A 24,637-nucleotide genomic window follows, 5' to 3' on the forward strand; every position below is an offset into this window, starting at 1 on the left:
TACAAGACAGGATGGGAGTGTCTGGAAATGTGTTGAAATGGTTCGAATCTTTCCTACGGAACAGAACACAACGTTTCCTGGTCAATCATTCAATTTCACCATCCTGCCCTAACTCAATTGGAGTCCCACAAGGATCGACATTATCCCCTGATCTGTTTAACTTGTATGTTGAACCTCTTACAACAATTCTCAGTAACTCACAGGTATCTTATCATATGTATGCGGATGACACGCAAATATATATAAAGATCACCTCCCTTGAAGACATTGAGCGAATGAATGAAATATTAAAAAGGGCATTGCAATGGCTAACTACCAATCTTCTGAAGCTAAATGCTCAAAAAACAGAATTCTTACTAATCTCTCCACCAAAGTGCGTTACGGAAATAAAGGAATGGACCAAGTTGGTGACTGCGCTCAACTGCACCCCGACTCTAGTCAACTCAGCTAAGTCGCTAGGAATCACTTTAGACGAGAGTCTTGACATGAAAACTCATATTAATTCAATGGCAAAAAACGCCCGCTTCCACCTGAACTACCTAAGAAAATTGAAACCATTCATCTCTGAAGCAGATCTGAAACTGGCAATCCAATCTTTAGTCATCTCTAGGATTGAATATGGTTGCACCACCTTAGCAGGTCTACCAAAAATATCCACAGCACCACTAAAAGCCTGCCTCAATGCTGCGGCGAGACTCATCACCGGATCTAGGAAGTTTGACCACATCTCCCCTCACCTGAAAGCGTTGAATTGGCTACCCTATGAGGCCAGAATTCAACTAAAGATAGCATGTATCACCCACAGAGCACTCCACTACAATACTCCTAGATACCAATCCAAGAAAATTGAGCTATCAGGAGGCAACAGACCAGCCAGGAGTGCCAAAGAGTTGGTGCTGTGCCCAGCCATATTCAGAAAGAAAAAAACTTATGACAGAGCGTTCTCAGGAGCTGCCCCCAGGATTTGGAATTCATTGCCTCCAAGCATTAGGAAGATTCCTAATACCTCAAAATTTAAGCGAGAAGTGAAGAGCTTCTTAATGAGTAAATACCTTATATAGACAAGGTTATGTCTCACTATGAGATCGAATGCTAGCAGAAAGGGAAGGACTGCCGTGAAATAGATGAAAGATAATGATGGTCTGATACTGTCAACTTTCCTTTTGTAACTAAACTGTATACCAATTGCTACCTCTTGTCAAAACTAATTCATACAACTATCTCACATCCTGAAACTATATAACCGCTACCTCATAGGTATGACAAAAAGGACAAATGACATAACCTCATGTTGTAGAGTTAATTTGTATTATAATCGACGAACCTGAGTGGAATGTAGTTACTTAAGCACTCACTATAGCCATATAACTTTCTACCTCATATCTATTTGTTTGTTTAATGGTTATCTTCTTGTTAATATTTAAACTACTTTTATGTGAAGCGCTCTGATACCCACGGGTCTTGTTCGCGCTATATAAAACTTTAAATAAATAAATAAGTTTCAAGTGCATGCACAGGTATGACCGAGAGAGCCAGGGTATAATAATTTGAAGTGTTTGCACCAGCGCTAATGAAGGACGAGAGTTATAGCAAAGATATGAAAGGGGGAGCGATAATAAATATGTGATATGGCAATAGTGACACCAAAATAAGCCACCTATTTATAAAACTGACATGGAAGAAATACTAAAGGTTAACTTCTGAAATTGTAGCCGATGTTAAAAAGATTCTTGTTGTCCGCAGGATTCGAACCTGCGCGGGGAGACCCCAATGGATTTCTAGTCCATCACCTTAACCACTCGGCCACAACAACTGACTGTAAGGCGTGTGCACATAATCTGTATGCAATTTTTCAAGGTGTCCCACAGCAAATTCCTGATATTCTGCAATGCACTTTTTAAAAATAATGTTTTTTTCAGCAGGCACATTCTCTCCTAAAAACAAAAATTGCATGCGTATATCTCTAGTTTGGAATACCTTAGGCTTGCATGCATACTCTCATGGGTCACTCAAGTTTTTTGGACCCTATTGCACTCTGTTTTCGTGCTGCTTTTAGTATATGGCCCATATTACAGAAGTCTACCATCTTTGAGTATTTGAGGCTCCTTTGTAAGTGCTTTATATTTTTTCCTTGAAGAGCTATATAATAAAGGGGTCCGGGAAAGATTGCATTTATGGAAGATAAAAGAAGGCCCACTTGTCTCCCCAAATGCTGTAGAGAAACCTGATGTTTTACTCATGTTATCCTTAGTTCGTTTTTGTTAGACCTTGCATTCTTAAGGTGGTCCCAACCCCACCTTATTGCTTTTCACCTCCGCATTTTGCTGTATCTTTTTGTTGGCCTTAGGGCTCTGATCACTTTATCGCTACTAATCAGTGCTGAAGTGCACGTGCTTCTTCCCTAATCATGTGTATAATTGGAGTATACCTGACTGACAGATTTAATTTACTTGAAAGCCCCTTGTAAAGTGGTATACCATATACCCAGGGACTGATTGTGCCGCCCAAAGAAATAGCATTTCAACCCTGTCTCAAGCCTGCTACTGCAGTGCCTGTGCTGCAGTGTACTGCCACTTCGACTTGGCATTTAAAACTACTTGCCAAGCCTTAAACTTCAATTTTATTACATATCAGTAACCCCTAAGGTAGGCCCTAGGTAGTCCTAGGGGCATCATGCTATGTAAGTAAAAGGTAAGACATGTACTGTGGTAGTTTGTATGTCCTAGTAGTATCAAACAGTCTATTACATTTTTCACTACTGTGAGGTCTGCCCCTCTCATAGGTTAGCATTGGGTATTCCCTTATACTTTTTGGGGGGTAATTCCATATCAGAGAGGAGAAGCTTTATTTATTTATTGATAAATCCTATCTACCGGTGAGGTTGGATTTAATCTTACTATTGTATAAATTCCATTTTTAGAGAGTGAGCATTTCTCTGCACTTACTGCTCTATTTGCATGAAAACCTGTCTTCAATTGACGTCTGGATTGGGCTGCGAGACAGCTACATATGTGCATTCCCTGTAGACAGCCACAAGACAGGTCACTCAACTGCAACTGCATTCATCTGCATTCTGATTGGCCTGGGGGAGAGGTCCGCTCCCCTTACCGCAAATATGTTCAAGAACGATAATTTATGTCAGTATGTACAGTATACCTACATCTTATAATCATGTGTGTTTAAATAATTTGTCGTTAGATCGTTTAAATATTGAAAAGGATCTGTTTTTAATAGACATTTTACAAAAACAACTGGTACATTTGGGAATTCTGTAAAGGAAAAACCCAACTGCCGTGACATTGCCAACCACAATGCCGTGACTCGGATTCGAACCGAGGTTGCTGCGGCCACAACGCAGAGTACTAACCATTATACGATCACGGCGAGCTACTTGGGCTCAATAATGTACAGTGACATGAAGAAATTATAATTCGGAACACTCAGGGCTACTCCTGTGATAGGCTGAATGTGTTCATTGCTTCCTCATTCCTTATACAAAGGCTTTATCTCCTCAGTGGTTGATAGGCTGAAACCGTTTCCTGGCCGCCTGCTTGTGAACTGGCAGGAGTCAAAGATCACACATACACTGGTGGGCCTGTGATGAGACACCAATGCAGAGAAACACACCTGGCGCAGATATTCTATTCTATTTATTAGACCTGCATCTCCCCTGTACCTCCTCAAGCCATCTGTATGTGAAGCAAGAAAGAGTTAAGGAACGGTCCATCTACACTTTTATTGGGAGGATGCTGCCGTGAGCTCCTCCAGCTAATCACACAAACAGCAGTAAAGCAAGATAACTACACAGTTAGGGGGGACTGCATGGTTAGGTTTTTGAGGAATTATTGAAACTGACCTCAGTGACCCATAATCAGAGCTGTGGCTAATGACAGCATGCCTAATTATGATGAAGCAAGCACCATGGCTCTTAGGGGCCCCGCAAAACACTTTTCTTAGCTCATTGAATTAAAGTATAAACTCCTGCCATGTGTGAGTGGTAAAGGCTTGTTAATTTTGTTGCTTTTCAAATTCACGTCTGACAACAAGATGAAGGAACTTTGGGGCATCAGACGCTTTGGAAAGTAGCCACCAACCCCAGAGAAAGAGAGAAAGAGGGAAAAGCCAGTATGAGGTGTGGAGAAAACAGCAGCAGGTACAAGGAGCTCAAATGAGATTAATGGCGCATAAATAGAGCACGTAAAGGAACAGTTCAAATCTAAGAAAAGGGAAAGAAAAGACTCGGAAAAAACACAGAAAGAGCTTGTAGATGAAATTCTCTTCCAGGGACAGCAGGTTAAGAGAAATTACACAGGGAGCAGTTAAGCTTGTAACACGGGGGAGAATAGAAAAGAAAATGCAGTTTTATGAAGTGTGTTTGCCTAATCCAGCTAGCACTTTTATTTAATTTCTCTATTTGCTTCTTTTATTGGTAAAGTAAGTTTCAAGTGCATGCACAGGTATGACCGAGAGACCCAGGGTATAATAATTTGAAGCGTTTGCACCAGCGCTAATGAAGGACGAGAGTTATAGCAAAGATATGAAAGGGGGAGCGATAATAAATATGTGATATGGCAATAGTGACACCAAAATAAGCCACCTATTTATAAAACTGACATGGAAGAAATACTAAAGGTTATCTTCTGAAATTGTAGCCGATGTTAAAAAGATTCTCGTTGTCGGCAGGATTCAAACCTGCGCGGGAAGACCCCAATGGATTTCTAGTCATTCCTTAACCACTCGGCCACAACAACTGACTGTGAGGCTTGTGCACATAATCTGTATGCAAGTTTTCAAGGTGTCCCACAGCAAATTCCTGATATTCTGCAATGCACTTTTTAAAAATAATGTATTTTTCAGCAGGCACATTCTCTCCTAAAAACAAAAATTGCATGCGTATATCTCTAGTTTGGAATACCATAGGCTTGCATGCATTCTCCCATGGGTCACTCAAGTTTTTTGGACCCTATTGCACTCTGTTTTCGTGCTGCTTTTAGTATATGGCCCATATTACAGAAGTCTACCATCTTTGAGTATTTGAGGCTCCTTTGTAAGTGCTTTATATTTTTTCCTTGAAGAGCTATATAATAAAGGGGACCGGGAAAGATTGCATTTATGGAAGATAAAAGAAGGCTCACTTGTCCCACCAAATGCTGTAGAGAAACCTGATGTTTTACTCATGTTATCCTTAGTTCGTTTTTAGGTCTCGCCTGTCGATGCGCATGCGCATCGAGCAAGGCGAGAGTATTGGGACTTATCTACTTTTTATCCACACTGCAAGGAATCGTGGCGATTCCTTGCAGTGCCCGTGACTTTTAAGCTCAATGCGCATGCGCATTGAGCTTAAAAGCGCGTGCACGTCCGTCTTTGTTTACCCGCTCCGCCCCCTCCCCGCCGTCTCGCATTTCCCCTGCCGCATCAAAGGCTTTCACGGCCGGCCGGCCATGCTTTCAGTTTCACGACCGGCCGGCCGTGTCAATTACATTCCAAAGCCCGCTCTCCCTGCTCCGCCCCCTGCTCCGGCCGAGACGTGCAATTTCATGTCAACAACGTAAGTACGGAGAGGCATTTTTTTACTCTATGCTTTAAAAACGCAATTTGTTATTTACTAAGACACCTTTCCCTTGCTAAAATGCCCCTTAATTGTGTGTCTGATGTTAGCTGCGTGCCCAATACACCTACCGTAACATTCAAGCACAACTAAACTTAAAGCCACCATATGAGCCACCGCATAAAATGTGCCCCCTCCCCACCAATAAAGGACTTAGGTGAACAATTTCTCGTGCCCCGTTTCTTTCACTTTGCGGTGTGCAAAAATAACATGAAAGGGTTTAGCGATTTCTTTACAATCCAATTTGATTTTTTGTTGTTGTCCAATTAAACAGCTGCCAGATCTAATCGAATGCGCTATGTAACTTCCTGGTCCGTCACTCAGAGCGCCACGTCAGACCAGCCCCACACACATTTCCCTTGCTTTAGTGACACTTGGGCACCCACCACCTGGCATGTATTTATCTCCGCTCGCTCACAATGGCGTATTATACATTTTTAAAGTGGGGTTTGTTTTATAAGTCATAACTCCCCTCCCCCATGCTTGTCTCCCCTCCCCCTGTCTGGAAAAGTGTCTCTTGCCTTTGGCAGCAAGCGGATGTTTTTGTATGTGCTGGCAAATTGGCACATCCCATTTCCCCCTCCCATCCCCCAAGCCCCCTCCTCTTCTCTGTGATGGATGCAGCTAATTGCACTCAGCTCCTTCTCAGCAGAGGCTGCGAGCATCTCCCCTCCCCCTCTCCGTGCATTTTTGTGAATGGGGCTCATTATCTATGCAGGTTCCCCTCGCTCCATTCAAGCCTCTCTCCCTCCTCTGCTCTTTTCTACAGACCCCGTGGGGAGGAGGAAGTGCTCTCTTCATGACCACAAACTTTAACGCCCTCGCAATCTCCTACTTTGGCACCATTGGTGCACCGATTTTATATAATTGTCTGTGCGCGTATATGCCTTTGTTTTTAAAATAAATTAAATACTGCTCTTAGTCCCAAGTCAGACACTCTATCACTGACGCTTTGGGAGCTTACGGGATTATTGCCCCAGCTACCATGTCAGGGAGGGAACGAGAGAAGCACCGGGAAGCCAGCAGCTCCCAGTGCAGGATATGGGCTGCCACGGTATACAAAAAGAGAATGATAGTAGGAGACTTACGAGTCTCCTACTATCATTCTCTTTTTGTATACCCTGGCAGCCCATATCCTGCACTGGGAGCTGCTGGCTTCCCGGTGCTTCTCTCGTTCCCTCCCTGACATGGTAGCTGGGGCAATAATCCCGTAAGCTCCCAAAGCGTCAGTGATAGAGTGTCTGACTTGGGACTAAGAGCAGTGTTTAATTTATTTTAAAAACAAAGTTATGCCCGAAGCTCTGCTCAGAAGCCCACGGTTGTACGAGTAAATCTCGTCTCGCCTGATATCGAGGCGGATGGTCTTAAATACAGGTCATGACTCATTAATCCACTGCCAGACACCTTACATTCCAACACACCCAGTTCAGATCGAAGACTACTGATTTCAAAGCTACCTCCCGAATACCGATTTGAACACTCACTCACACTCACTCACTCACCCTCACTCACCCTCACTCACCCTCACTCACCCTCACTCACCCTCACTCACCCTCACTCACCCTCAACCCCTCACCCTCACTCAGCCTCACTCACCCTCACTCACCCTCACTCACCCTCACCCTCACTCACCCTCACCCTCCCTCACCCTCACCCACCCTCACTCACCCTCACCCTCACTCACCCTCACCCTCACTCACCCTCACTCACCCTCACCCTCACTCACCCTCACTCACCCTCACCCTCACTCACCCTCACCCTCACTCACCCTCAACCCCTCACCCTCACTCACCCTCAACCCCTCACTCACCCTCACTCCCTCACCCTCACTCACCCTCACACTCACTCACCCTCAACCCCTCACCCTCACTCACCCTCAACCCCTCACCCTCACTCACCCTCACTCACCCTCAACCCCTCACCCTCAACCCCTCACCCTCACTCACCCTCACCCTCACTCACCCTCAACCCCTCACCCTCACTCACCCTCACTCACCCTCACCCACCCTCACTCACCCTCAACCCCTCACTCTCACTCACCCTCACTCACCCTCACTCACCCTCACTCACCCTCACTCACCCTCACTCACTCACCCTCACTCACCCTCACTCACTCACCCTCACTCACCCTCACTCACCCTCACTCACCCTCACTCACCCTCACTCACCCTCACTCACCCCCTCACCCTCAACCCCTCACTCACCCTCACTCTCACTCATCCTCACTCACCCTCAACCCCCCACCCTCACCCTCACTCACCCTCAACCCCTCACCCTAACTCACCCTCACCCTCACTCACCCTCAACCCCTCACTCACCCTCACTCACCCTCAACCCCTCAACATCAACCCCTCACCCTCACTCACCCTCACCCTCAATCACCCTCACTCACCCTCACCCTCACTCACCCTCACCCTCACTCACCCTCACCCTAACTCACCCTCACTCACCCTCACCCTCACTCACCCTCACCCTCACTCACCCTCACCCTCACTCACCCTCACTCACCCTCACCCTCACTCACCCTCACCCACTCTCACCCTCACTCACCCTCACTCTCACTCACCCTCACTCACCCTCACTCACCCTCACTCTCACTCACCCTCAACCCCTCACTCACCCTCACTCACCCTCAACCCCTCAACATCAACCCCTCACCCTCACTCACCCTCACCCTCACTCACCCTCACCCTCACTCACCCTCACCCTCACCCTCACTCACCCTCACCCTCACTCACCCTCACCCTCACTCACTCACCCTCACCCTCACTCACCCTCACCCTCACTCACCCTCACCCTCACTCACCCTCACTCACCCTCAACCTCACTCACCCTCACCCACTCTCACCCTCACTCACCCTCACTCACCCTCACTCACCCTCACTCTCACTCACCCTCAACCCCTCACTCACCCTCACTCACCCTCACCCACCCTCACCCACCCTCACCCTCACTCACCCTCAACCCCTCACCCTCACACAGTGCAATAGGTCTCGGAGCATTTGAGTTAGAGCTTTTAGAAATGTTTATGGCTTTTGTTTTTAATTCTTTAGCATTGGCTACAGGAAACAAAAATGCTAAAGATTTACAAAAAAACCCATAAACAATTCTAAAAGCACTAACTCTAATGCTGCGAGACCTATTGCATTTCCAATGCTTGTTGTTAGACCTTGCATTCTTAAGGTGGTCCCAACCCCACCTTATTGCTTTTCACCTCCGCATTTTGCTGTATCTTTTTGTTGGCCTTAGGACTCTGATCACTTTATCGCTACTAATCAGTGCTGAAGTGCACATGCTTCTTCCTTAATCATGTGTATAATTGGGGTATACCTGACTGACAGATTTAATTTACTTGAAAGCCCCTTGTAAAGTGGTATACCATATACCCAGGGACTGATTGTGCCGCCCAAAGAAATAGCATTTCAAACCTGTCTCAAGCCTGATACTGCAGTGCCTGTGCTGCAGTGTACTGCCACTTCGACTTGGCATTTAAAACTACTTGCCAAGCCTTAAACTCCAATTTTATTACATATCAGTAACCCCTAAGGTAGGCCCTAAGTAGTCCTAGGGGCATCATGCTATGTAAGTAAAAGGTAAGACATGTACTGTGGTAGTTTGTATGTCCTAGTAGTATCAAACAGTCTATTACATTTTTCACTACTGTGAGGTCTGCCCCTCTCATTGGTTAGCATTTGGTATTCCCTTATACTTTTTGGGGGGTAATTCCATATCAGAGAGGAGAAGCTTTATTTATTTATTGATAAATCCTATCTACTGGTGAGGTTGGATTTAATCTTACTATTGTATAAATGCAATTTTTAGAGAGTGAGCATTTCTCTGCACTTACTGCTCTATTTGCATGAAAACCTGTCTTCAATTGACGTCTGGATTGGGCTGCGAGACAGCTACATATGTGCATTCCCTGTAGACAGCCACAACACAGATCACTCAACTGCAACTGCATTCATCTGCATTCTGATTGGCTTGGGGGAGAGCTCCGCTCCCCTTACCGCAAATATGTTCAAGAACGATAATTTATGTCAGTAAGTACAGTATACCTACATCTTATAATCATGTGTGTTTAAATAATTTGTCGTTAGATCGTTTAAATATTGAAAAGGATCTGTTTTTAATAGACATTTTACAAAAACAACTGGTACATTTGGGAATTCTGTAAAGGAAAAACCCAACTGCCGTGACATTGCCAACCACAATGCCGTGACTCAGATTCGAACCGAGGTTGCTGCGGCCACAACGCAGAGTACTAACCACTATACGATCACGGCAAGCTACTTGGGCTCAATAACGTACAGTGACATGAAGAAATTATAATTCGGAACACTCAGGGCTACTCCTGTGATAGGCTGAATGTGTTCATTGCTTCCTCATTCCTTATACAAAAGCTTTATCTCCTCAGTGGTTGATAGGCTGAAACCGTTTCCTGGCCGCCTGCTTGTGAACTGGCAGGAGTCAAAGATCACACATACACTGGTGGGCCTGTGATGGGACACCAATGCAGAGAAACACACCTGGCGCAGATATTCTATTCTGTTCATTAGACCTGCATCTCCCCTGTACCTCCTCAAGCCATCTGTATGTGAAGCAAGAAAGAGTTAAGGAACGGTCCATCTACACTTTTATTGGGAGGATGCTGCCTTGAGCTCCTCCCAGCTAATCACACAAACAGCAGTAAAGCAAGATAACTACACAGTTAGGGGAGACTGCATGGTTAGGTTTTTGAGGAATTATTGAAACTGACCTCAGTGACCCATAATCAGAGCTGTGGCTAATGACAGCATGCCTAATTATGATGAAGCAAGCACCATGGCTCGTAGGCGCCCCGCAACACACTTTTCTTAGCTCATTGAATTAAAGTATAAACTCCTGCCATGTGTGAGTGGTAAAGGCTTGTTAATTTTGTTGCTTTTCAAATTCACGTCTGACAACAAGACGAAGGAACATTGGGGCATCAGACGCTTTGGAAAGTAGCCACCAACCGCAGAGAAAGAGAGAAAGAGGGAAAAGACAGTATGAGGTGTGGAGAAAACAGCAGCAGGTACAAGGAGCTCAAATGAGATTATTGGCGCCTAAATAGAGCACGTAAAGTAACAGTTCAAATCTAAGAAAAGGGAAAGAAAAGACTAGGAAAAAACACAGAAAGAGCTTGTAGATGAAATTCTCTTCCAGGGACAGCAGGTTAAGAGAAATTACACAGGGAGCAGTTAAGCTTGTAACACGGGGGAGAATAGAAAAGAAAATGCAGTTTTATGAAGTGTGTTTGCCTAATCCAGCTAGCACTTTTATTTTATTTCTCTATTTGCTTCTTTTATTGGTAAAGTAAGTTTCAAGTGCATGCACAGGTATGACCGAGAGAGCCAGGGTATAATAATTTGAAGCGTTTGCACCAGCGCTAATGAAGGACGAGAGTTATAGCAAAGATATGAAAGGGGGAGCGATAATAAATATGTGATATGGCAATAGTGACACCAAAATAAGCCACCTATTTATAAAACTGACATGGAAGAAATACTAAAGGTTATCTTCTGAAATTGTAGCCGATGTTAAAAAGATTCTCGTTGTCGGCAGGATTCGAACCTGCGCGGGGAGACCCCAATGGATTTCTAGTCCATCGCCTTAACCACTCGGCCACAACAACACATTGTAAGGCGTGTGCACATAATCTGTATGCAAGTTTTCAAGGTGTCCCACAGCAAATTCCTGATATTCTGCAATGCACTTTTTAAAAATAATTTATTTTTCAGCAGGCACATTCTCTCCTAAAAACAAAAATTGCATGCGTATATCTCTAGTTTGGAATACCATAGGCTTGCATGCATACTCCCATGGGTCACTCAAGTTTTTTGGACCCTATTGCACTCTGTTTTCGTGCTGCTTTTAGTATATGGCCCATATTACAGAAGTCTACCATCTTTGAGTATTTGAGGCTCCTGTGTAAGTGCTTTATATTTTTTCCTTGAAGAGCTATATAATAAAGGGGTCCGGGAAAGATTGCATTTATGGAAGATAAAAGAAGGCCCACTTGTCCCACCAAATGCTGTAGAGAAACCTGATGTTTTACTCATGTTATCCTTATTTTTATTTTTTTAATATATTTTTTTAAATATATTTTTATTGCAGGAATTAGTAAATTGTTACATATCTGACCAGCATTATAGATCAATCAAAATCAGTGGAATACAACCCTCCGTCCCCCAGAGGATGAACCCTTACACAGCCATTCAGCCCACAATCCAATGGTCGGGCGGCGATATCCAATGGGGACTCAACAGGGAGTCGAAGCTGGTCCGGATGATCCACTGTCCGTCATCTGCTTTTCCAAACAATCCTACAAAACCAAAAGAAAAACCCCTCCCTCAAAACACTATGCACCAAATTAACCCCTGCCCAACCCCGCCACCAGTGCACGGCAACAACCGTAATAGGATCTGTGGGAGGACCCACGAGGAAAGCAACAGACCTGTAAAGTGCAATCGCCTATCGGGACTCGGGGCGAGCTGCTTCCTCACTTTCGGAATCGCTGGGGGCGCAATAATCCCTGAGGGCCTGCACTAATGTCTCCCATTCTAGCGCTGCCTCCTGCGCCTTCTCGTTGTGTTGTCTCCTAGCTAACTGGTACCTCAGCGTGCTTTCTCCCGCCGCCCATTTCAAGAGTTCGCTGTGCCATCGGGCCCCCGTCGGACCAACCCGTGCCTTCCAGTTCCTGGTCACCTCTCGTTTAGCAAGGAGAAGCCCCAAATCAATGAATTTACTGGTAAATTTGTTTTTGGGGGTATGTGGAAACCAGTGTAGGAGTCCCACTGCCGCATCAACCGATAAGGATCTCCCCGTTACCTCCTCCAGGGTCTTCCCCACTTCCAGCCAGTAGGAGGACAATCCCGGGCAGGACCACAACATGTGGAGGAGGTCTGCATCCGGCGCCTGGCATCTGGGGCAGTCCGCGGAGCCTGTGGCAAAATACTGTTGGATTTTCGCCGGGGTCAAATATGCCCTATGGAGTACGTAGTAGTGGACCAATTGAAAGCGGGCGTGGTGCGTGCCATTCCAGGCTCGCCGCACGAGTTGGGACCAGGTCGTCTCTGGGATCTCCTTACCTATGTCTTCCTCCCAACGGGTTCTTAAGGTAGTGAGGGGGGCCAACCCCTCATTGAGCAGTCTACTGTATAGGCAAGTGACCGCCTTCACCGTACCCGCAGACATCATGACATATTGGCACACCGGTGACGTAGGAGGTTCCTCCTGCCCGTGCTTCCAGTGCGCCTGGATCGCTCGGACCAGGGCCGAGTGCAAAAGAAAGTCGCCGCGAGGAACCTCGAAGCGATCAATGAGCTCCTGAAAGGGCAAAAGCGCCCCGTCCTTCTAGAGGTCACCCACCAATTGTAGGCCCGCGTCCTCCCAGTCCGCTAATCGTGACCAATCACCGCCATGAGGCAGGGCCGTCAGCATACCCAAAGGTATTTCGGGTGCATACGGTGTTCGCAACTGGCCCCGGGCGTGGACTCGGTTCCAACACAGGCGAATGGTCTTCTCCTCAAGCGTCAAGTCCTGCAAGGCCAAACGCTGTCGCAGCGATATGAATGAGAGAACATGCCTGGCCATCCCCGTGCCTCTTCTGTCCTCCGGGCCTCGGAATTCCCTGGCGACCTCCTGGGTGAGGGTCTGTAGCTGCGCCGCCAAGTAGTACTTTTCAAAGTCCGGCACCGCAAGCCCACCCTCAGCTTTCGGCCTCATCAGGGTCTTGAGGGCCACTCTTCGGCGGCCCGAACCCCAGAGGAATCCGACCACCATTGACCGTAACAGTCGAAATGCGGCCGGTGGGACCCAGATCGGTAGCGCCCGGAAATAATACAGCAACCGGGGGAGCGCCACCATTTTGAGCAAAGCGATCCGCCCTGCCACCGAAAGTGGTAGAGCAGCCCAGAAGTCCATGCTACCCCGCAGCGCTCGAGTGCTGCGAGCTATGTTCCCATCCGGGAGATCAGATGGTTCATGGTAGACGTACACCCCCAGGTACTTAAAGCAGTCAGGTTCCCACCTAATCTCTCTACTGATATCAGGGCTAGGTGTGCCCTTGCGAACCGGGAAAAGACAGGTCTTAGCCCAATTCACCCGAAGGCCCGAGACCTCCCCAAACGCCGTGAGCGCCGTCGCAGCTCCATTCAGGGCAGCAACCGGGTCCTCAAGGAAGAGCAACAGGTCATCGGCGTACAGCGAGATGTAGTGTGGGCCCGAAGGTGTCCACAATCCATTATAATGGACTCCCGATCGGAGTAGCAGCGCCAGAGGCTCCACCGCTAACGCAAAGAGAAGCGGGGATAATGAACAACCCTGTCTCGTGCCTCTCGCCACCGGGTATTGTGAGGAGATCAGCGGGCCTGCCTGAACCCTGGCCGATGCCCAGGCATATAGGACCGTGGTCCATCTGACGAAACCCTCACCGAGGCCGAATCGCAGTAACACAGTGCGCAGGTAGTCCCATTCCAGGCTGTCAAAAGCCTTCTCCAAATCTACCGATAGGACCACCGGGCATGGGGCGTCCACGAGCGGTTCTCCCAGCAAGCGGAACAACCTACGGATGTTCATGGTCGTGTTTCGTCTGGGGATGAATCCAGCCTGGTCCTCATGTACCAGGGAGCTCATGTGACGTAGCAACCTCGAAGCCAAGATGCTGCTCAGTATTTTATAATCGACCGTCAGCATTGATAAAGGACGGTAGGACGCCGGATCGGACGAGTCCCTTCCCGGCTTGAGGAGGGGAACCACTAAGGCCTCGCACATTGAGCCGGGGAGCCGACCAAGCCGCTTCGCCTCTCTATACACTATCAGCAACCTTGGTGCTAGGAGATCAGCATAAGCTGCATAAAATTCAACAGGAAGGCCGTCCAGGCCCGGGGTCTTATTCCTCGCCATCTTTTGAATGGCGCTGCGAATCTCCCCCAGTTCTATGTCGGACCCCAGGGCTTTCGCTACGTCAGGCTCCACTGTTGGGAGCTCCAGGGGTCGCAGATAATCATCGAGCAGGTCAGGGTCTCTGGCAGAACGACTGCGGTACAAACGTTCGTAGTAGTGCAGGTAACAGCTCAGAATCTCAGGCTGAGTGTGTACTTCGGTCCCGTCCGCCGTGCGCATGGACGTCGTCAGAGAGGTCTGGCGCGTAGGGTTAGCTAGCCATGCCAGCAATGCGCTCGATCTATCCCCCTCTGCGAGGGACCTAACAGTATAGGCCTTGTAGTCGAAACAGCGCAGCCGTTCGACCTCCGCCGCTACCGCCTCCTTCGCCTCTGCCGTGCGTTCCTGGAGTTCAGGGCGCCCGGGGCGGCGGAGTTCCAACTCACGGAGTTTCCGATCAGCTGTATCTAAGTCGTCAAGGATAACTCGCCTCATGCCTACCTTTTTGGAGATGCAGTAACCCCTTACCACCACCTTAAAAGCGTCCCATTCCAGCGCCCTCGAACTCGCAGTGCCCCCGTTGGACGCGAAGTATTCTGAGATCTTATCTCCTAGGTCCGCTTTGAATACACTGTCCTCTAGGATTTCGGGACGCAACTTCCAGGTGGGCACTGCAGGCACCCCAGGAAACCAGCGAAGGTCCAGCAGGAGAGGGTTATGATCTGAGATGGTCCTGGTCAAATATTCAGACCGGACCGCCGCTGAAACCAATTCAGTCGAGCCAAGAAATCCGTCCAGTCGGACGTGTAACTCGTGCAGGCCTGAGAAGTAGGAATAGTCTCTAGTGTCGGGGTGTTGCGCCCTCCAGATATCCGTCAGGCCCCAGTGTGTCTGCCAGTCCATACGACCTTTAGCCACACGGCGAACCGGAGAGGCAGGGAGGGGGGGGTGTGAGCGGTCATTCTCCACATCTACTACTGAATTGAAATCCCCACCGATCAGGAGGGTCCCGGAGAAGAAGTGGGCCAACGAGCCCGATAACCTGGAAAGGAAGGCAAGCTGGTCCACATTGGGCGCGTAAACACAGCAAACGTTTAGGTCCCTCCCCCCAGAGTGCCCGAAATGGCCACGTAGCGCCCCTCCGGATCCACCACTGATTTCGTGACCTGGAAGGGAACCCCAGCTCTGATCCAAATTAGCGCCCCCCTGGCATACGCGGAGTACGAAGTACAAAAGACCTGCCCTCTCCACCTACGCTGTAGCGCCGCCCCTTCCGCCTTGTTCAGATGGGTCTCCTGCAGCAGCGCTATTTGTACCCCTCTACGCACTAAATAAGCGTGGACTTTGTGACGCCTAGACATGGTGTGAAGCCCCCGCACGTTCCAAGTAATACATTTCACATTAGCAACATCAGCCATTGTCCCACATTGTTCGTGCAAAGTCTCCCCATCGGGGTCCCAACAAAGAAAGAGCAACAATCGACCCAGCGCTGATGGCAGCCATTTTCCCCAACCAAAACTCAACAACCCCGATTCGACCCAAAACCCTGCCCACCCTCCCCAGAACAGGACCCAAACAACACCATCTAGTTCCCATCCAAACCATACCCCCAGAAAACCCCCTATCCCCGACTAATCCTGCGGTCGCCACCGTAGGAAGGCCTTAAGGGCCAGGTGTGGGCTGGGCGTTGGCAGTGGGCCCTCGATGCTCGGGCTACCAGGACTAAAGCAAGCCCAAAACAGTAAAAGAAACCCTCAGGGCACGAGCATGGCACCCCACCTCCACTTCCCCGGGATTCATGATCAATCACCGGCCCCCGCCACCCCCGCTGCGGGCCCCCACCCAAATGGATGCAGCTCACCCCGTCAACCCTGTCCATCCAGAAGGTCCTCACCCGATTTCGGTGTGATCACCGGCGTGTGGACGCTATCGGTCACCGATTCCTCCGAGTCCGTTGGCACCCCCTCGTCACCAGGGTCCGCTTCCTCTTCAATGGTACCGTCCCGTGAGCCAGACAGCGCAGACAACACCTCCAACACTCCCTTCCGCTCCGTCGACGTCTCCGCAGTCGAGGGTCCACCTGACCGGCCACGGCGACTCCGAATCCTTTTGGACCGCCGTCGCTGTCCAGGCTCCACTGCTAGCTGAGATGAGGAGCCAAAGCCATCTTTTCCGGCTCTATAGAGTTCGAGCCAGTTACAGACATCCTCCGGGGAATCAAAGAATTGAGTCTTGTCATCGACAATTATGCGGAGCCTTGCAGGAAACAGGAGCGAGTATTGGATGCCCTCGCTCCGGAGCTCGCGCTTGACCGCCAGGAATGAGAACCGCCTGCGTTGGGTCTCATAGGTGTAGTCCGGGAAGATGTTCACCTGGCTGTTCGCCACCTTGAAGGGGCCATTATGTCTGGCGGCATTAAGGATGAGGTCTCTGTCCCGAAAGTGCAATAACCGTGCCACCACCGGTCGCGGGGCACGGCCCTGTTGCGGTGGCCTCGCTGGGACTCTATGTGCTCGCTCCAGGGTGTAGAAGGAGGATAGACCCTCCGGGGCCACCGTGTCTCGGAGCCAGGCTTCCAAGTAGGCCACCATGTCGCCATCTTCAATCTTCTCCGGCAGGCCCACCACTCGAATGTTGTTTCGCCTGTTACGGCCTTCCGCGTCTTCCGCTCGCTGCTCCAGGGCATCAATCCGGGATAGGGCATCCTTCATTGTCGCGGCCAGGGTTCGCTGTGCTGGCTCCAAGGTTTTTATCGAGCCCTCCACTTCCTTGACCCTATCCGAGAGCTTGCCGTGATCCGCTCTAAGGAGGCCCAGACTTGTCGCCACCTGGGCAATGTCCTGCTGGAGGGCCGAGCGTGTGGTCACGATCGCCTCCAAGACATGGTCAAATTGTTGCTGCAATGGTGCGCCACCAGAACTCTCCGGGTCTCCATGTTCCTCTTTGTCCGGGGCCTCCGAGTCTGAGGCGGCTGGGGTAGTCCCCTTGGCTCCCCTCCGTTTCCCCATGTCGCAGGAATCACACGGTGGGGAGTCAGGTAGAGGCGCCACCGAGTGCGGGCGTCGGCTATGTCTCTCCCGGTTGGTGGTCTTCGGGCCGAGGGCCAGCGATCTCCGTCTCCAGGGCCTATTGGACCTCCACAGCTTCGGGCTGCGCCACCACCACGTCGTCGGAGGGCACTGAGGAGGAGGCGGAGACAATCGGCGCCAGGTCGGGCAGGCCCGTTTGGCTGATGAGGACCTGGAGCGAGGGTCACCAACACCACCGGAGACTTTGTGGCGCCAAGGGGCCGTGCTGCCCATGGACGTCAGTCGATCGGGGAGATGCAGCCAAGTGCGGCTCGGGGGGTCGGCACCGCGGCTAGGGCCGCCAGGCGTCCGTGGGTCGAGGTCCACTATAGTGAGGGCACCCGACCATCTAGGAGCGATCCCCGTTGCCAGAGTCCAATCAGATCGATACCCGGACCATCATATCACAGGGAGATAAAAGGGTGGAGGGTGCGCTGTAGCTAGCGATGCTCCTCCAGTCTAATGGTCCCGACCAAGGGGACAAAGAGGTCCGGGCGCCATGTTGGGTCACACTCCGCGGATCCACAAACTTCGATTTTCCGTCGGATCAAATCATGTTCGAGTTGTGCCAGGTGCTTCGGCAGGTCCCAATCGGTCCGATCAACGGTTTGCGGGGATTAGGGTGCCCCACGGCCGCCGATTTACAGGATAATCCCGGGCTCAGTCCCGGAGCCGAGCTCTCAGGCGACCATCGCCATCGGCGTCCAAGCCACGCCCCCCCTCATGTTATCCTTAGTTCGTTTTTGTTAGACCTTGCATTCTTAAGGTGGTCCCAACCCCACCTTATTGCTTTTCACCTCTGCATTTTGCTGTATCTTTTTGTTGGCCTTAGGACTCTGATCACTTTATCAGTACTAATCAGTGCTGAAGTGCACGTGCTTCTTTCTTAATCATGTGTATAATTGGAGTATACCTGACTGACAGATTTAATTTACTTGAAAGCCCCTTGTAAAGTGGTATACCATATACCCAGGGACTGATTGTGCCGCCCAAAGAAATAGCATTTCAAACCTGTCTCAAGCCTGCTACTGCAGTGCCTGTGCTGCAGTGTACTGCCACTTCGACTTGGCATTTAAAACTACTTGCCAAGCCTTAAACTCCAATTGTATTACATATCAGTAACCCCTAAGGTAGGCCCTAGGTAGTCCTAGGGGCATCATGCTTTGTAAGTAAAAGGTAAGACATGTACTGTGGTAGTTTGTATGTCCTAGTAGTATCAAACAGTCTATTACATTTTTCACTACTGTGAGGTCTGACCCTCTCATAGGTTAGCATTGGGTATTCCCTTATACTCTTTGGGGGGTAATTCCATATCAGAGAGGAGAAGCTTTGTTTATTTATTGATAAATCCTATCTACTGGTGAGGTTGGATTTAATCTTACAATTATATAAATGCCATTTTTAGAGAGTGAGCATTTCTCTGCACTTACTGCTCTATTTGCATGAAAACCTGTCTTCAATTGACGTCTGGATTGGGCTGCGTGACAGCTACATATGTGCATTCCCTGTAGACAGCCACAACACAGGTCACTCAACTGCAACTGCATTCATCTGCATTCTGATTGGCCTGGGGGAGAGCTCCGCTCCCCTTACCGTACATATGTTCAAGAACGATAATTTATGTCAGTAAGTACAGTATACATACATCTTATAATCATGTGTGTTTAAATAATTTGTCGTTAGATCGTTTAAATATTGAAAAGGATCTGTTTTTAATAGACATTTTTACAAAAAAAACTGGTACATTTCGGAATTCTGTAAAGGAAAAACCCAACTGCCGTGACATTGCCAACCACAATGCCGTGACTCGGATTCGAACCGAGGTTGCTGCGGCCACAACGCAGAGTACTAACCACTATACGATCACGGCGAGCTACTTGGGCTCAATAAAGTACAGTGACATGAAGAAATTATAATTCGGAACGCTCAGGGCTACTCCTGTGATAGGTTGAATGTGTTCATTGCTTCCTCATTCCTTATACAAAGGCTTTATCTTCTCAGTGGTTGATAGGCTGAAACCGTTTCCTGGCCGCCTGCTTGTGAACTGGCAGGAGTCAAAGATCACACATACACTGGTGGGCCTGTGATGGGACACCAATGCAGAGAAACACACCTGGCGCAGATATTCTATTCTGTTTATTAGACCTGCATCTCCCCTGTACCTCCTCAAGCCATCTGTATGTGAAGCAAGAAAGAGTTAAGGAACGGTCCATCTACACTTTTATTGGGAGGATGCTGCCGTGAGCTCCTCCCAGCTAATCACACAAACAGCAGTAAAGCAAGATAACTACACAGTTAGGGGGGACTGCATGGTTAGGTTTTTGAGGAATTATTGAAACTGACCTCAGTGACCCATAATCAGAGCTGTGGCTAATGACTCCATGCCTAATTATGATGAAGCAAGCACCATGGCTCGTAGGGGCCCCACAACACACTTTTCTTAGCTCATTGAATTAAAGTATAAACTTCTGCCATGTGTGAGTGGTAAAGGCTTGTTAATTTTGTTGCTTTTCAAATTCACGTCTGACAACAAGACGAAGGAACATTGGGGCATCAGACGCTTTGGAAAGTAGCCACCAACCGCAGAGAAAGAGAGAAAGAGGGAAAAGACAGTATGAGGTGTGGAGAAAACAGCAGCAGGTACAAGGAGCTCAAATGAGATTAATGGCGCCTAAATAGAGCACGTAAAGGAACAGTTACAAATCTAAGAAAAGGGAAAGAAAAGACTAGGAAAAAACACAGAAAGAGCTTGTAGATGAAATTCTCTTCCAGGAACAGCAGGTAAGGAGAAATTACACAGGGAGCAGTTAAGCTTGTAACACGGGGGAGAATAGAAAAGAAAATGCAGTTTTATGAAGTGTGTTTGCCTAATCCAGCTAGCACTTTTATTTTATTTCTCTATTTGCTTCTATTATTGGTAAAGTAAGTTTCAAGTGCATGCACAGGTATGACCGAGAGAGCCAGGGTATAATAATTTGAAGCGTTTGCACCAGCGCTAATGAAGGACGAGAGTTATAGCAAAGATATGAAAGGGGGAGCGATAATAAATATGTGATATGGCAATAGTGACACCAAAATAAGCCACCTATTTATAAAACTGACATGGAAGAAATACTAAAGGTTGTCTTCTGAAATTGTAGCCGATGTTAAAAAGATTCTCGTTGTCGGCAGGATTCGAACCTGCGCGGGGAGACCCCAATGGATTTCTAATCCATCGCCTAACCACTCGGCCACAACAACTGACTGTAAGGCGTGTGCACATAAGCTGTATGCAAGTTTTCAAGGTGTCCCACAGAAAATTCCTGATATTCTGCAATGCACTTTTTAAAAATAATGTATTTTTCAGCAGGCACATTCTCTCCTAAAAACAATAATTGCATGCGTATATCTCTAGTTTGGAATACCATAGGCTTGCATGCATACTCCCATGGGTCACTCAAGTTTTTTGGACCATATTGCACTCTGTTTTCGTGCTGCTTTTAGTATATGGCCCATATTACAGAAGTCTACCATCTTTGAGTATTTGAGGCTCCTTTGTAAGTGCTTTATATTTTTTCCTTGAAGAGCTATATAATAAAGGGGTCCGGGAACGATTGCATTTATGGAAGATAAAAGAAGTCCCACTTGTCTCACCAAATGCTGTAGAGAAACCTGATGTTTTACTCATGTTATCCTTAGTTCGTTTTTGTTAGACCTTGCATTCTTAAGGTGGTCCCAACCCCACCTTATTGCTTTTCACCTCTGCATTTTGCTGTATCTTTTTTTTGGCCTTAGGACTCTGATCACTTTATCGCTACTAATCAGTGCTGAAGTGCACATGCTTCTTCCCTAATCATGTGTATAATTGGAGTATACCTGACTGACAGATTTAATTTACTTGAAAGCCCCTTGTAGAGTGGTATACCATATACCCAGGGACTGATTGTGCCGCCCAAAGAAATAGCATTTCAAACCTGTCTCAAGCCTGCTACTGCAGTGCCTGTGCTGCAGTGTACTGCCACTTCGACTTGACATTTAAAACTACTTGCCAAGCCTTAAACTCCAATTTTATTACATATCAGTAACCCCTAAGGTAGGCCCTAAGTAGCCCTAGGGGCATCATGCTATGTAAGTAAAAGGTAAGACATGTACTGTGGTAGTTTGTATGTCCTAGTAGTATCAAACGGTCTATTACATTTTTCACTACTGTGAGGTCTGCCCCTCTCATAGGTTAGCATTGGGTATTCCCTTATACTTTTTGGGGGGTAATTCCATATCAGAGAGGAGAAGCTTTCTTTATTTATTGATAAATCCTATCTACTGGTGAGGTTGGATTTAATCTTACTATTGTATAAATGCCATTTTTAGAGAGTGAGCATTTCTCTGCACTTACTGCTCTATTTGCATGAAAACCTGTCTTCAATTGACGTCTGGATTGGGCTGCGAGACAGCTACATATGTGCATTCCCTGTAGACAGCCACAACACAGGTCACTCAACTGCAACTGCATTCATCTGCATTCTGATTGGCCTGGGGGAGAGCTCTGCTCCCCTTACCGCAAATATGTTCAAGAACGATAATTTATGTCAGTAAGTACAGTATACCTACATCTTATAATCATGCGTGTTTAAATAATTTGTCGTTAGATCGTTTAAATATTGAAAAGGATCTGTTTTTAATAGACATTTTACATAAACAACTGGCACTTTTGGGAATTCTGTAAAGGAAAAACCCAACTGCCGTGACATTGCCAACCACAATGCCGTGACTCGGATTCGAACCGAGGTTGCTGCGGCCACAACGCAGAGTACTAACCACTATACGATCACGGCGAGCTACTTGGGCTCAATAACGTACAGTGACATGAAGAAATTATAATTCAGAACAATCAGGGCTACTCCTGTGATAGGCTGAATGTGTTCATTGCTTCCTCATTCCTTATACAAAGGCTTTATCTCCTCAGTGGTTGATAGGCTGAAACCGTTTCCTGGCCGCCTGCTTGTGAACTGGCAGGAGTCAAAGATCACACATACACTGGTGGGCCTGTGATGGGACACCAATGCAGAGAAACACACCTGGCGCAGATATTCTATTCTGTTTATTAGACCTGCATCTCCCCTGTACCTCCTCAAGCCATCTGTATGTGAAGCAAGAAAGAGTTAAGGAACGGTCCATCTACACTTTTATTGGGAGGATGCTGCTGTGAGCTCCTCCCAGCTAATCACACAAACAGCAGTAAAGCAAGATAACTACACAGTTAGGGGGGACTGCATGGTTAGGTTTTTGAGGAATTCTTGAAACTGACCTCAGTGACCCATAATCAGAGCTGTGGCTAATGACAGCATGCCTAATTATGATGAAGCAAGCACCATGGCTCGTAGGGGCCCCGCAACACACTTTTCTTAGCTCATTGAATTAAAGTATAAACTCCTGCCATGTGTGAGTGGTAAAGGCTTGTTAATTTTGTTGCTTTTCAAATTCACGTCTGACAACAAGACGAAGGAACATTGGGGCATCAGACGCTTTGGAAAGTAGCCACCAACCGCAGAGAAAGAGAGAAAGAGGGAAAAGACAGTATGAGGTGTGGAGAAAACAGCAGCAGGTACAAGGAGCTCAAATGAGATTATTGGCGCCTAAATAGAGCACGTAAAGGAACAGTTCAAATCTAAGAAAAGGGAAAGAAAAGACTAGGAAAAAACACAGAAAGAGCTTGTAGATGAAATTCTCTTCCAGGGACAGCAGGTTAAGAGAAATTACACAGGGAGCAGTTAAGCTTGTAACACGGGGGAGAATAGAAAAGAAAATGCAGTTTTATGAAGTGTGTTTGCCTAATCCAGCTAGCACTTTTATTTTATTTCACTATTTGCTTCTTTTATTGGTAAAGTAAGTTTCAAGTGCATGCACAGGTATGACCGAGAGAGCCAGGGTATAATAATTTGAAGCGTTTGCACCAGCGCTAGTGAAGGACGAGAGTTATAGCAAAGATATGAAAGGGGGAGCGATAATAAATATGTGATATGGCAATAGTGACACCAAAATAAGCCACCTATTTATAAAACTGACATGGAAGAAATACTAAAGGTTAACTTCTGAAATTGTAGCCGATGTTAAAAAGATTCTCGTTGCCGGCAGGAATCGAACCTGCGCGGGGAGACCCCAATGGATTTCTAGTCCATCGCCTTAACCACTCGGCCACAACAACTAATTGTAAGGCGTGTGCACATAATCTGTATGCAAGTTTTCAAGGTGTCCCACAGCAAATTCCTGATATTCTGCAATGCACTTTTTAAAAATAATGTATTTTTCAGCAGGCACATTCTCTCCTAAAAACAAAAATTGAATGCGTATATCTCTAGTTTGGAATACCATAGGCTTGCATGCATACTCCCATGGGTCACTCAAGTTTTTTGGACCCTATTGCACTCTGTTTTCGTGCTGCTTTTAGTATATGGCCCATATTACAGAAGTCTACCATCTTTGAGTATTTGAGGCTCCTTTGTAAGTGCTTTATATTTTTTCCATGAAGAGCTATATAATAAAGGGGTCCGGGAAAGATTGCATTTATGGAAGATAAAAGAAAGCCCACTTGTCTATCCAAATGCTGTAGAGAAACCTGATGTTTTACTCATGTTATCCTTAGTTCGTTTTTGTTAGACCTTGCATTCTTAAGGTGGTCCCAACCCCACCTTTTTGCTTTTCACCTCTGCATTTTGCTGTATCTTTTTGTTGGCCTTACGACTCTGATCACTTTATCGCTACTAATCAGTGCTGAAGTGCACATGCTTCTTCCTTAATCATGTGTATAATTGGAGTATACCTGACTGACAGATTTAATTTAATTGAAAGCCCCTTGTAGAGTGGTATACCATATACCCAGGGACTGATTGTGCCGCCCAAAGAAATAGCATTTCAAACCTGTCTCAAGCCTGCTACTGCAGTGCCTGTGCTGCAGTGTACTGCCACTTCGACTTGGCATTTAAAACTACTTGCCAAGCCTTAAACTCCAATTTTATTACATATCAGTAACCCCTAAGGTAGGCCCTAGGTAGTCCTAGGGGCATCATGCTATGTAAGT

The 24,637-nt window shown here is 47.4% G+C and overlaps 7 non-coding genes across 7 annotated transcripts; all 7 read right to left on the bottom strand.

Moving 5' to 3' along the window:
- Nucleotides 1-1,731: 1,731 nt before the first annotated feature.
- On the bottom strand, nucleotides 1,732-1,813 carry TRNAS-AGA (transfer RNA serine (anticodon AGA)). The gene has a single exon. It is a non-coding gene; the product is annotated as a tRNA-Ser (tRNA).
- A 1,499-nt stretch (nucleotides 1,814-3,312) lies between these two features.
- On the bottom strand, nucleotides 3,313-3,384 carry TRNAH-GUG (transfer RNA histidin (anticodon GUG)). The gene has a single exon. It is a non-coding gene; the product is annotated as a tRNA-His (tRNA).
- Nucleotides 3,385-11,182: 7,798 nt separating this feature from the next.
- On the bottom strand, nucleotides 11,183-11,264 carry TRNAS-AGA (transfer RNA serine (anticodon AGA)). Its single transcript has one exon. It is a non-coding gene; the product is annotated as a tRNA-Ser (tRNA).
- An 8,117-nt stretch (nucleotides 11,265-19,381) lies between these two features.
- TRNAH-GUG (transfer RNA histidin (anticodon GUG)) lies at nucleotides 19,382-19,453 on the bottom strand. Its single transcript has one exon. It is a non-coding gene; the product is annotated as a tRNA-His (tRNA).
- A 1,289-nt stretch (nucleotides 19,454-20,742) lies between these two features.
- TRNAS-AGA (transfer RNA serine (anticodon AGA)) lies at nucleotides 20,743-20,823 on the bottom strand. The gene has a single exon. It is a non-coding gene; the product is annotated as a tRNA-Ser (tRNA).
- A 1,499-nt stretch (nucleotides 20,824-22,322) lies between these two features.
- TRNAH-GUG (transfer RNA histidin (anticodon GUG)) lies at nucleotides 22,323-22,394 on the bottom strand. The gene has a single exon. It is a non-coding gene; the product is annotated as a tRNA-His (tRNA).
- A 1,288-nt stretch (nucleotides 22,395-23,682) lies between these two features.
- On the bottom strand, nucleotides 23,683-23,764 carry TRNAS-AGA (transfer RNA serine (anticodon AGA)). Its single transcript has one exon. It is a non-coding gene; the product is annotated as a tRNA-Ser (tRNA).
- Nucleotides 23,765-24,637: the final 873 nt, after the last annotated feature.

This window comes from Lissotriton vulgaris, chromosome 1_1 (assembly GCF_964263255.1).
Source record: "Lissotriton vulgaris chromosome 1_1, aLisVul1.2, whole genome shotgun sequence".
NCBI classification, from domain to species: domain Eukaryota; kingdom Metazoa; phylum Chordata; class Amphibia; order Caudata; family Salamandridae; genus Lissotriton; species Lissotriton vulgaris.